At 38.2% G+C, this 11,086-nt stretch overlaps 1 long non-coding RNA gene across 1 annotated transcript; it reads right to left on the bottom strand.

Moving 5' to 3' along the window:
- Positions 1-4,474: 4,474 nt before the first annotated feature.
- LOC120076363 lies at positions 4,475-11,046 on the bottom strand. Its single transcript, XR_005481510.1, has 2 exons — positions 7,363-11,046; positions 4,475-7,148 (listed from the first exon to the last, which is right to left on the bottom strand). It is a non-coding gene; the product is annotated as an uncharacterized LOC120076363 (long non-coding RNA).
- Between the last annotated feature and the right edge of the window lie 40 nt (positions 11,047-11,086).

Below are 11,086 nucleotides of genomic sequence, written 5' to 3'. Positions count from 1 at the left end.
GTTCCATCTTGTTCCTCTAGCACTTGTGATTTTTTTATACACACGTGAGATTATTTAACTTTTTGTTAGATTGTTTAGTTGCAAAGTTACTTTGATATTAAATTTCTACTAGAACTTGATTATAGACTGAAGGAACTCTTAACGAAGAGCATCTATGAGCGCGTTTGGATCTTTCCGATTTCATTGTGATCAAAATACAACACATACATTCTAACATATAGTTATACAAATTAACACTAATTAACGACATGCTTTGATAAATAAAAAACAAGGGAAAGAGTTCTCATACCAGTTGAAGACTCTCTTCAAAATCGAACTCAAACGCAGCGGAAGAACCCTTACGAACTCTATCGCCCAGTAAATCAGTCGGCTGTTGCAGCACGATCGTCTACATGAACGATAGCAACACAAACAAGCACGAACAAGTAAGCAGCGGGGACTACGCCACCAGTTGGAGCCCTTGGTATTCTCGGAGTTGGAATCCAAAATGTGGTATTTGGTGAATTTGGTAGAGGTAGGAGGAAAAGCTGATCGTGTAGACGATAAATAAGTGAGAGAGAAAGCTATCGTATAGCAGGGATGCTTATCATTTAGACAAAGCTACACGATCGTGTAGGTTTTACTAAGCGATCGTCTAGTAATAGGTATACGACCGTTTAGAAAACGTGGCACACTAAGCGATTGTTTAGAGAAAGCTAAGCGATTATTTAAAGAAAGGCATGCGATTGTTTAGACGCGGGTGTGCGATTGTTTAGACAATGAAACTCTATCGTATGGCTCTCAAGCTAAGCGACCAATACGTTTTCACACTGCTTGCGAATTTTCAAACTTTTTGCAAATGAAACAAATTTTCATTTTATTCTTCGGTTACCATAACCAAACACGGCTGCTCCCACTAACGCACGATTAAGGAGAATATTTCGGTCAATTCTCTCATAATTAACCAATTTAATAATAAATGAATATAATTATATTATATTCTTACCCTATAGTTTGATATCACATATCGATCATCGTAATTTCTCCTCCACTTGATATAAATCATATTTATATCTAATTTTCTCCATAATAATATATCTCATACATTTAGTCAATTATATCATATATAATTAACCAGTCCAATTATATCATATATAATCGAACTCCCTCTTGTCAATTTGAATATTTCAAACTGACCCAAATACTGATTTTGGACTTTATCCAAGCTACCTAGGGGACCTAGTGGACCTAGTGGACTTGTGGCTCGAAGCTCCAACGGTCTATGAATAGCTGGCTAAACTTTTTAGCCACGAGATCCACCATCTGTTAACTGTCAGGCATTTCACTAAAGACCAACAACTGAACTATTCTTACCACAAATATATTTCTGTGTCCATCGGATATAACCAATCATGAGTACGATGACCATTCATAAATGCTCATAAGTACAGTTTGGCCAATTTACCATTTTGTCCCTGTAGTTACATCTCACTCCTTAAGTACCACTGATTCCTCTAATGAATAATACAACACAATCCAACTATATGTGAACACCTTTAGGGCCAAGAGAAGGTGTGTGGCGCCACATCATTCAAGCCCTGGAATCAGCCTAGTTATCTATTTACTTACCCTTGCCTCGCTGAAGAAGTGAGTTTCATCTTGTGTAGCTGAGTTCCCAACTCCCAAATCAGACGAATCCCCAAAATGATAGGTTTGAATCGGCGACCTGGCCACTCGCACCTATAAAAATCAAAGCAATGACAGGAGTTCTCAACTCACTCTGGATTGAGGTCATGTTACCGATGGCCATCCTAGTGAAGTGAAGTCTCTGTCATGAACGGTGTTAAATAACGAGATGTTAACACTTCGTGGTCAGGTCTTATACAAACTATTTGTATAGGACGCTCTCGCTCACATGTCCCCTACATGAATTATCAGGATTAGACTATCTGTGACAAGTCACAACACTTGTGTCCATTCCACAAAGCGAGCCGCATCCGTAGCGTTACCAGGATAAGGTTTCCCTCCTATATCCATATATTACAAATCATTTTGGTTATCACTTGAGACATGATCCACTTATATGTCACCACATACATGCTTAAGTTATATATAGATAACTAGTGATTTTATATTTATTGGTTTGTGGTAAAACAAATAAAACATACAACTGAGCAAAATCAAGATGTGAAGTAAAATATCATATATTAAACAACATAAGCGTTCGTACAAACAGTTTACAAAATATAGGACACGAGATTTTAGGGCATCAACCCCAACAATCTCTCACTTGTCCTAAAGCGAAGTGGGGTGTACATGAAACTAGTACAAAACAATAAATTAGGGCATAAAAGCCCAGTACAAGACCTGTCTCTTATACACATCTAGATGTGTATAAGAGACAGGTACAAGAAAATCTTCCACTTGCCCTACTCCAGCCGCGGGCGATCCTGTAGACTCATGCTCTGAATTTGATCCTCAAACACGGTAGCCGTGAGAGCCTTTGTAAACGGATCAGCAACATTGTGCTCCCAGACCGAGGGTAGATCTCACGGTATGGACTATTTAGGAGAAACATGAAAGGTTTAAGTTCAGCAACATTATTCCCCTTGATATTGACCTACCCAAACACCATTTATTAGGGGGACACGCCAAAGGTGCCTCGAGGTCAAGGGTAGATCTCAAGATGTGGACTATTTAAGAGAAATGTGAAAAGTTTAAGTGAAACATCTTATGCCCCAAGTACCTCCCACTGAATGTTCTACCTAGGGGTTCATTAACCTGGACAATCTGGTTACTGATTTTAGTCTAAATCGTCTTTTTAAAACTCTGCTCATAAACAACGTTTATCTATGAAATATGAACAAGTTCAAGTAGCCACATTTAAACACTTTAATGGAGTGTCCTTAACTTGCATGCATACATCAAAACTATCTAATTCATCTTTCCAGGTAAGTTCCCAGGTAGGGGTGTTATGTTTCCATCAACTTAAATACCCTAGCCTAGATAAAACCCGCCTTAGACAAAAGGTCCCTTATTGATAGATTTGCTACACTTTAACCTTTTATTAGTCAATTTAATCCTATTAAACTGATTAAAAGATTAAAGCATTAGGGTTGCTAATCATATTAGAACCGTGATCATAGGTCTATGTGATCCAAGTTTTAAACATTTTAAAACCATGAATTAAACCTAAGTGAGCATGTATGCCTTTCTTATTACTTTTAGTTCTAATTTCTCTTTAACTTTTAAAAAGAAACAACTAAAACCCATTGTGCACAACTAGGTGTTTATAACACTTATAAAATAACCTATGTGTCATGCTTCATGCAATGTCCGGTCATTACTATATGATGAAAAATAGAGTAGGAAAAAGAAAATAGCACACCAAGAATTTACGTGGAAAACCCTAATTAGGGAAAAAACCACAGGGAATTCTTATTAGAAAACTGATACAAAGGAATACAACAGACCAACAGCTTAAATAGAGAATAGGGAAACCCTAGGGTACAATGAAAAATACAAAATTTCCCCTAGAGTGCAAAACCCTAATTTCAACACTCCTCCTCAAGTTGGGGCGTAGATGTCAATAAGTCCCAACTTGCTCACACATGCGTCAAACAACTGTCTGGGAAGTCCCTTTGGTTAGGACATCTGCAATTTGTTGATTGGAGGGAATATAAGGAACACAAATGTTGCCACTATCGAGTCTTTCCTTGATAAAATGTCGGTCAATCTCCACATGCTTTGTTCTGTCATGTTGGATAGGGTTATTTGCTATGCTTATGGTTGCTTTATTATCACAGTAGAGTTTCATTAGACCGTTATGCTCTTGATCAGGTCTTTCAAAACTTTTTCAAGCCAGATCTCTTCACAGATCCCTAAACTCATGGCCCTGAATTCTGCCTCGGTACTGCTTCTAGCAACAACACCTTGCTTTTTGCTTCTCCATGTAACAAGGTTGCCCCACACAAAGGTACAATACCCTGATGTTGATTTTCTGTCTACTATAGATCCTGCCCAATCTGCATCAGTGTAAGCTTCGATACATCTTTTTTCAGTTTTCCTGAACATCAAGCCTTTCCTTGAAGAGGTTTCAGATATCTCAAAATGCACTCAACTGCCCTCATGTGTTCTTCATATGGAGACTGCATGAACTGACTTACCATACTCACTGCATAAGAGATGTCGGTTCTAGTATGAGATAGATATATTAATTTCCCAACAAGTCGCTGATATCTTTCTTTGCTCAATAGAACACTTTCACTCATATTACTTAACTTTGCATTTGCTTCTATAGAGGTATCAACTGGTTTGCACCCGTCATACCTGTTTCTTTAAGCAAGTCCAGAATATACTTCTGTTGGGAAACTGAAATTCCTTCTCTTGATCGAGTTACTTCCATTCTAAAGAAGTATCTTAGTTTTCCAAGGTTCTTGATCTCGAATTCCTCAGCCATCTTTACCTTTAATCGGTCAATCTCTGAGGTATCATCGCCTGAAATAACAATGTCATCAACATAAACAATCAAAACTGCAATTTTCCCGAATACAGACCTTTTAGTAAACAGAGTATGATCAGAATGACCCTGTTTATATTTTTGCGACTTTACAAACATAGTAAATCTTCCAAACCAAGCCCTTGGTGACTGCTTTAGCCCATATAAGGACTTTCTCAATCTACAAACTTGGTGATTAAACTGTTTCTCAAATCCTGGGGGAGGACTCATATAGACTTCTTCCTCCAGTTCTCCATTGAGAAAGACATTCTTCACATCAAGCTGGTGAAGAGGCCAATCCTTATTAACTGCAATAGAAAGGGGATCCGAACTGTGTTTAGCTTTGCAACTGGCGAAAAGGTCTCTGAATAATCAACCCCAAAAGTCTGAGTAAAACCCCTAGTCACTAGTCTGACTTTGTATCTGTCAATAGTTTCATCGGGCTTATACTTTATTGTGAACACCCATTTACATCCGACTGCTTTATGACCATTTGGAAGATTGACTTGATCCCACGTATGATTTTTCTCGAGAGCTCTCATTTCTTTCATAACTGTGGCTTTCCATTAAGGACTTTTCAACGTTGTGTGTATACTGTTTGGTATCACCACTGTGTCTAGGTTTGTAGTGAGGGCCTTGAACTCAAGAGATAAATTCCTATAGGACAAGCAACTCTACAACGGATATTTAGTACACGATCTCGTACCTTTCCTTAGGGCAATCGGAAGATCAAGGGATTCATCTCTATCTTTATTTTCTTCTGACATACTGCATTCTCCCTCCGGTTTTGTTATTTTCCCACTCTCAACATTTTTTCCAGCGAAAATAAGAGATGCTTCTTTTCCAGGTTCTACCATGTCTTCAAGAGTCACACAATCATCTGTCTCTGCACCATCATCGACCTCAATCACATCCTTGCTGACATTATCTTCCCTGCTTTTTCTCTCAACATTTTCAACACAAGCATCAATTTTATCACATTTATTATCATGATTAGGGATAGGACTACTAATACCTGGAACTGATCTCTATTCAGACTCATGAACTGGAGCCGGAGAGATAACAGGCGACGCTATTTCCTTCCTGAGATTCTTTCTATAGTATGTGATCCAAGGGACTTGTTTGATTAGGAGGATAGGTGCGTTGGTACTGATACTGACATCAAGGATGGGTTTAGGTTCAGGTAAGGCAGAAAGGTTGGGACCCCAATTGGTTTCTTCACTAGAATGCTCCCCCTGAAGAGAACCATTGGGAAAGAATGGATGGTCTTTAAATAATGTCACATCCATAGAGACAAAGTATTTTCTGGAAGGAGGGTGATAACACTTGTACCCACACTGATGTAGAGGGTACCTTACAAAAACACATTTTTGTGCCCGAGGGGTAAACTTGGTACGGTTAGATCCGTGTGTATGGACGAATATCACACAACCAAAGACACGAAGGGGTACATCAGAAAGAAGTCTGGAATTTGGTTAAGACTCTTTGAAGAAATCTAAGGGGGTTTGGAATTTTAGGACCCGAGATGGCATGCGGTTTATTAGATGGGTTGCTGTCAAGATAGCATCACCCCATAAATAAGAGGGAAGAGAGGTTGACAACATAAGAGAGCGGGCAACTTCAACGAGGTGACAGTTTTTCCGTTCGGCCACTCCATTTTGTTGAGGAGTGTACGCACAGGAACTCTGATGGACAACACCTTTGGAGACAAGGAATTCGCGTAAGGCGTTACTAAGGTATTCTTGACCATATTACTCCTGAGAATAGCGATTTTAGCGTTGAACTGAGTTTCTATAGAATTGTAAAATTGTTGGAAAACTGAAGTGACTTCTGATTTATCAGTTAGAAGGAAAACCCAAGTTAGTCGAGTATGATCGTCAATAAAGGTTACAAACCAACGCTTCCCAGTTATGGTAGTGACTGGTGAAGGACCCCAGACATCGCTATGGAACAGAGCAAAGGGTTTAAAGGGCTTATAAGGCTGAGAAGAGAAAGAAACACAAGGCTGTTTGGCCTGGACACACGCATCACATTTCAATTTAGAAATATTAATGTTGCGAAAAAGATGAGGAAACAAATAATTCATATACTGGAAATTAGGATGGCTAAGGCGATAATGCCATAACATATAATCAGTTTCAGAAATAGAAAAATGAGAAGAAAACAAACTAGTCCTATCGCATATCCTAAAGGAAGCTTCTTCAGTGAGGAAATAGAGTCCCCTGTCATGCCGGGCAGTGCCAATCGTCATCTCCGAAGTCAGATCCTGAAAAACAACATCATCAGATGAGAAGATAACACGACACTTCAAATATCTTGTAAGTTTACTAATAGATAATAGATTGTAAGACACTTTTGGCACATGCAACACATCTTGGAGTATTAAGCCGGCAAAGACACCCGTCCTTTTCCAGCAACGGGGGCAAAGGACCCATCTGCAATTCTGATTCTTTCATTTCCAGCACCAGGTTGATAAGATAAAAATTGATCAGAAGAACCAGTTAAGTGATCTGTGGCTCCTGAGTCTAATATCCACAGTTTATTACCAGTTATACTCACAAGGCCAAAGGAGTGAAAAGTACCTGTATGGGCGATTGCACTTACACTCACTGTAGTAGTGCTGTGAGTAGTTTCCTGGTTCTGAGTCTGAGTATCTCAGTAACAGATTCACCTACAAGAGCCCAACTTAGNATCAGATGAGAAGATAACACGACACTTCAAATATCTTGTAAGTTTACTAATAGATAATAGATTGTAAGACACTTTTGGCACATGCAACACATCTTAGAGGATTAAGCCTACAAAAGGTGACACTTACACTCACTGTAGTAGTGCTGTGAGTAGTTTCCTGGTTCTGAGTCTGAGTATCTCAGTAACAGATTCACCTACAAGAGCCCAACTTAGCTGTCATTTCTTACCATTTGACGATCGACCGTGAAGTTTCCAGCACTGATCTTTAGTGTGCCAGGGTTTTTTGCAATGTTCACACACTGGGGGCGGCTTACTGTTCTGTTTATCTTGTACAAGGTCTGATGTTTTGAAAGCAGCAGAATCTGTTGGTGTTATAGGTGTACTGTTCATAGCCCTCGACCTATCTTCCTCCAGGCGAACTTCAGAACAGACTTCCATTAGGGATGGTATAGGTCTGGTCCCCAATATACGACTGCGCACTGTATCAAATTTAGAGTTGAATCCTACAAGAAAGTCATACACGCTTTCCGTTTCTTCAGACTGATAATGTAACACTCCTCCACAAGGACAGTTCCAAATCATTTCACGACACAAATCCATCTCTTGCCACAACAGAGATGGCTTGTTAAAGTAAGCAGTAACGTCCATCGTTCCCTGTTTGCATTCATAGACCTGCTTACGTAGAGTATATAAACGTGAGGCATTCTGTCTCTTAGAGTAGAGTTCTGGGCTGCCTCCCAAATATCATGGGTTGTAGCTGCATACAATAAAGGTTTTCCAACCTGAGGTTCCATACTTCCAATCAAAATTGATCTCAACAAAGAATCCTCTCCTTTCCACATTCGCTCTTGGGGATCACCGATCCTTGGTTTTGGTATTTCACCTGTCAGATATCCAAATTTGTGACGGCCATCAAGAGCCATTTTAATAGATTGGGACCAAGTGAAGTAATTATCATCATTCAATTTTTCTCCTATAATAATTCCAGAAGAATTGCCTATAGTTCCAGAACATAAATTTGAAGGGTAAGTAAGGAATGAAGTTACCGAGTTTTCAGGGTATGGATTTAGATCTGGTTGGATCTTGGATGTCGATCCCATAGCTTCCCCAATAGCAGTAAGTTGCTGCTGAAACATCTCGTTCTGTCATTTAATCTGCAACTGCAACTGGGTAACTTGATCTTGGATTATATTTCCTTGGTCCTGGTGGTATGATGAAGACTCACCCCCTCCAAACTCATCCATAATCGGCGAAAACTGCCCCATTCGGTTACTCATACCCGGCTGGAAAATACCCATACTTCTTCCATCTGTCCTTTGGTGTGGTAGAGATTGAGATGAGGCACCGATCTGAGAAAAGGCTGACGGCAACCCCAACGGACGGGAACTTGACTGATCGGTGTTGGGCATCATGAATCTGGACCAATCGGCGCTGGGTATAGCAGATTGGGGCTCGAGCATCATTGATCTGGATCAATCGACGCTGGGTATAGCGGATTGGGGCTCCACGGCCTTGGTCGGCAGCGTCTGGGATCGATCGGACAAGTTTCGTGTGGCCGGTCGCTGGTCACCCTCGTTTGCGTGCGTCTGAACCGAATGGCCATCTTCATCTGCGCGCGGCTGGTTCAGATGGGTAGCGGCCAGACAAGTTTTGAGTTGGGTCTGGCGGCTGGTTGTTGGGTCTGTGAAGGAGACGACCGGCGGTGGGTAGGGCGGCGGCGGCTGGTCTTCACGGAAGTGGGGAAGAAGGGTTTGGAAGTACCTGTCAATGGCTTTTTGGATAATAGTGGTTATATCTGGGTTATTGGTTTGGATTCTCCTGTTGGATTTTCCTCAATAGTGGCCAGGGTTTCGTCTCCATGCTCTGATACCATGATGAAAAATAGAGTAGGGAAAAGAAAATAGCACACCAAGAATTTATGTGGAAAACCCTAATTAGGGAGAAAAACCACGGGATAAGGGAATTCTTATTAGAAAACTGATACAAAGGAATACAACAGACCAACAGCTTAAATAGAGAACAGGGAAACCCTAGGATACAATGAAAAAGACAAAATTGCTCCTAGAGTGCAAAACCCTAATTTCAACACTATACATAACTTTTATATATACGCATAATAACCAAGCAAAACATACTTTCCATTCATATAAACATGCTTTCCATTATTAAGTTTGTTTCATTGCTTAATTGGCGTGCTTGTTGCTTTATGGACATTGAATATTATGGAAATTGAGTTTTATTGTAACTTTTGGAATATGATATTTGATTGTCGATTTGCAAATTTCTAGGGTGTCTTTTGTAAGCACAATTGAAACAACTGCATTACTTCTCTGCGTCTTTGATTTTGAGAGACAATTTGAGATTGTTGATTCATAATCATATTGCTTTAACAAACATATTTCCAAAGATTCCTAGTGTAGCTAAACTTTGATTCAAATGCCTTAAGCTTCGAATTCCTAAATCGTTTGTTGTTCCTTTCAAGGTCAGCTCACTAATCTATTTGTTGTTGGCTAATGGCTAATTTTTTTGTGTTGTCTTTAGGCAAGCGAAGAATTGATATACTACGTTTTTTTTCTTTCAAGGTTATCTTTTTTTGTTATCTAATCGACTTTTGTTTTTACATAAATTTCTCAATTTTGCCTCATATATTTCTTTTGAATCTCTCTTGTTTGTTATACGGTACAATGCTCAAGGTAATTTTATTTTAGTTTGAAGGCATATCTTATAAACTTCATACATTTCAAATTTTTGTAATTTAACTATCTAGGTTCTCTTAAACAGAGACCAAATCCATCCTTATGAGCTAAAAAAATTGTACGACATGATTTATTGGATTTTTGCGGCAACCATTAAGTTGAAGAATATACATATATATATACTCTCTAGTAACCTTTCATGGAAAGGAAAGGATAAATGATGTAACCTCTTGGATATATATATACAAGTGAAAAAAAGTTTTGTGCTCACTGTAACTATTATGTCTCAGAGCTAGATTCTTCACTTTTATGAGTTTTATATTCAAAATATTCAAGTTGGTTCTCTTCTGGCATTATTTCCTTTTTGTTTTAGCAAGTTTTCTCTTTTATGCTTCTTTATTTGTTGTTATTTTTTATTTTTTGTACTTTTAGATCCAACCATTATTTAAAATGTGTTAGATTATCATACACAGTTTATATAAACATTTTAGAATGGTTATTAATTGTTAATGATATATTATGAATGATGTTAGTTGCTAAAGACTTGCCTCTAAAACTAGTTATTTTAAAATCCCACTGTTCTATGATATTAACCTTCCTACTAAATTCTTTGAAATTTATTAGTATGAATTAGATGATGTTAAAGTTGTTGATGTATTGGTGAGGTGTTATCTTGCTATGTATTAGTATTTTCTAATTTTTGCTATGTGTTATGAAAAACTCTAAATAATTTTGTAAGTTTATTAATTTGGCCACGAATACCAGTTTTATTCATTAAGATGTATTCTTCTCTTTATGTTTTAAATTTAAGTTTAACAACTGATTTGACTAAATTTATACTATCAGAATATTACTTAATAAGTTTGTCAGTAAAGAGAGTTCATATAGAAATTTATTGGGATATATTAGTCTCTTGGTGCTTATACTTTGGTTATAAGTAAAACTATGATAAGCTATATATGATCCATCATATAGAATGTTCAGATTTGTGTATCCTTCTCATTTGAACTTGATTTGCATCTTAGCATGTGTTATCACAAAGGTTGTTTTGCTACCTCTCTCACCTTTCAGTCTCTGAAGCAAACACTACCAAGAGACACTAAAGAAAATTGACCCATTACGACCATTTTTTATCCAAGGTTGTAAAAAACCTTCAAAAAAGATGTACGTTTCTCCAAGATCCTTAAAAAACCTTCGAAAAATATGTATTTTCATCAAAAGT

The sequence above is a fragment of the Benincasa hispida genome, chromosome 4 (genome assembly GCF_009727055.1).
Source record: "Benincasa hispida cultivar B227 chromosome 4, ASM972705v1, whole genome shotgun sequence".
In the NCBI taxonomy this organism is placed as follows: Eukaryota; Viridiplantae; Streptophyta; class Magnoliopsida; order Cucurbitales; family Cucurbitaceae; genus Benincasa; species Benincasa hispida.
The sequence above is the reverse complement of the archived record's forward strand: the minus strand, read 5'-3'. Positions and strand labels throughout refer to the sequence as shown.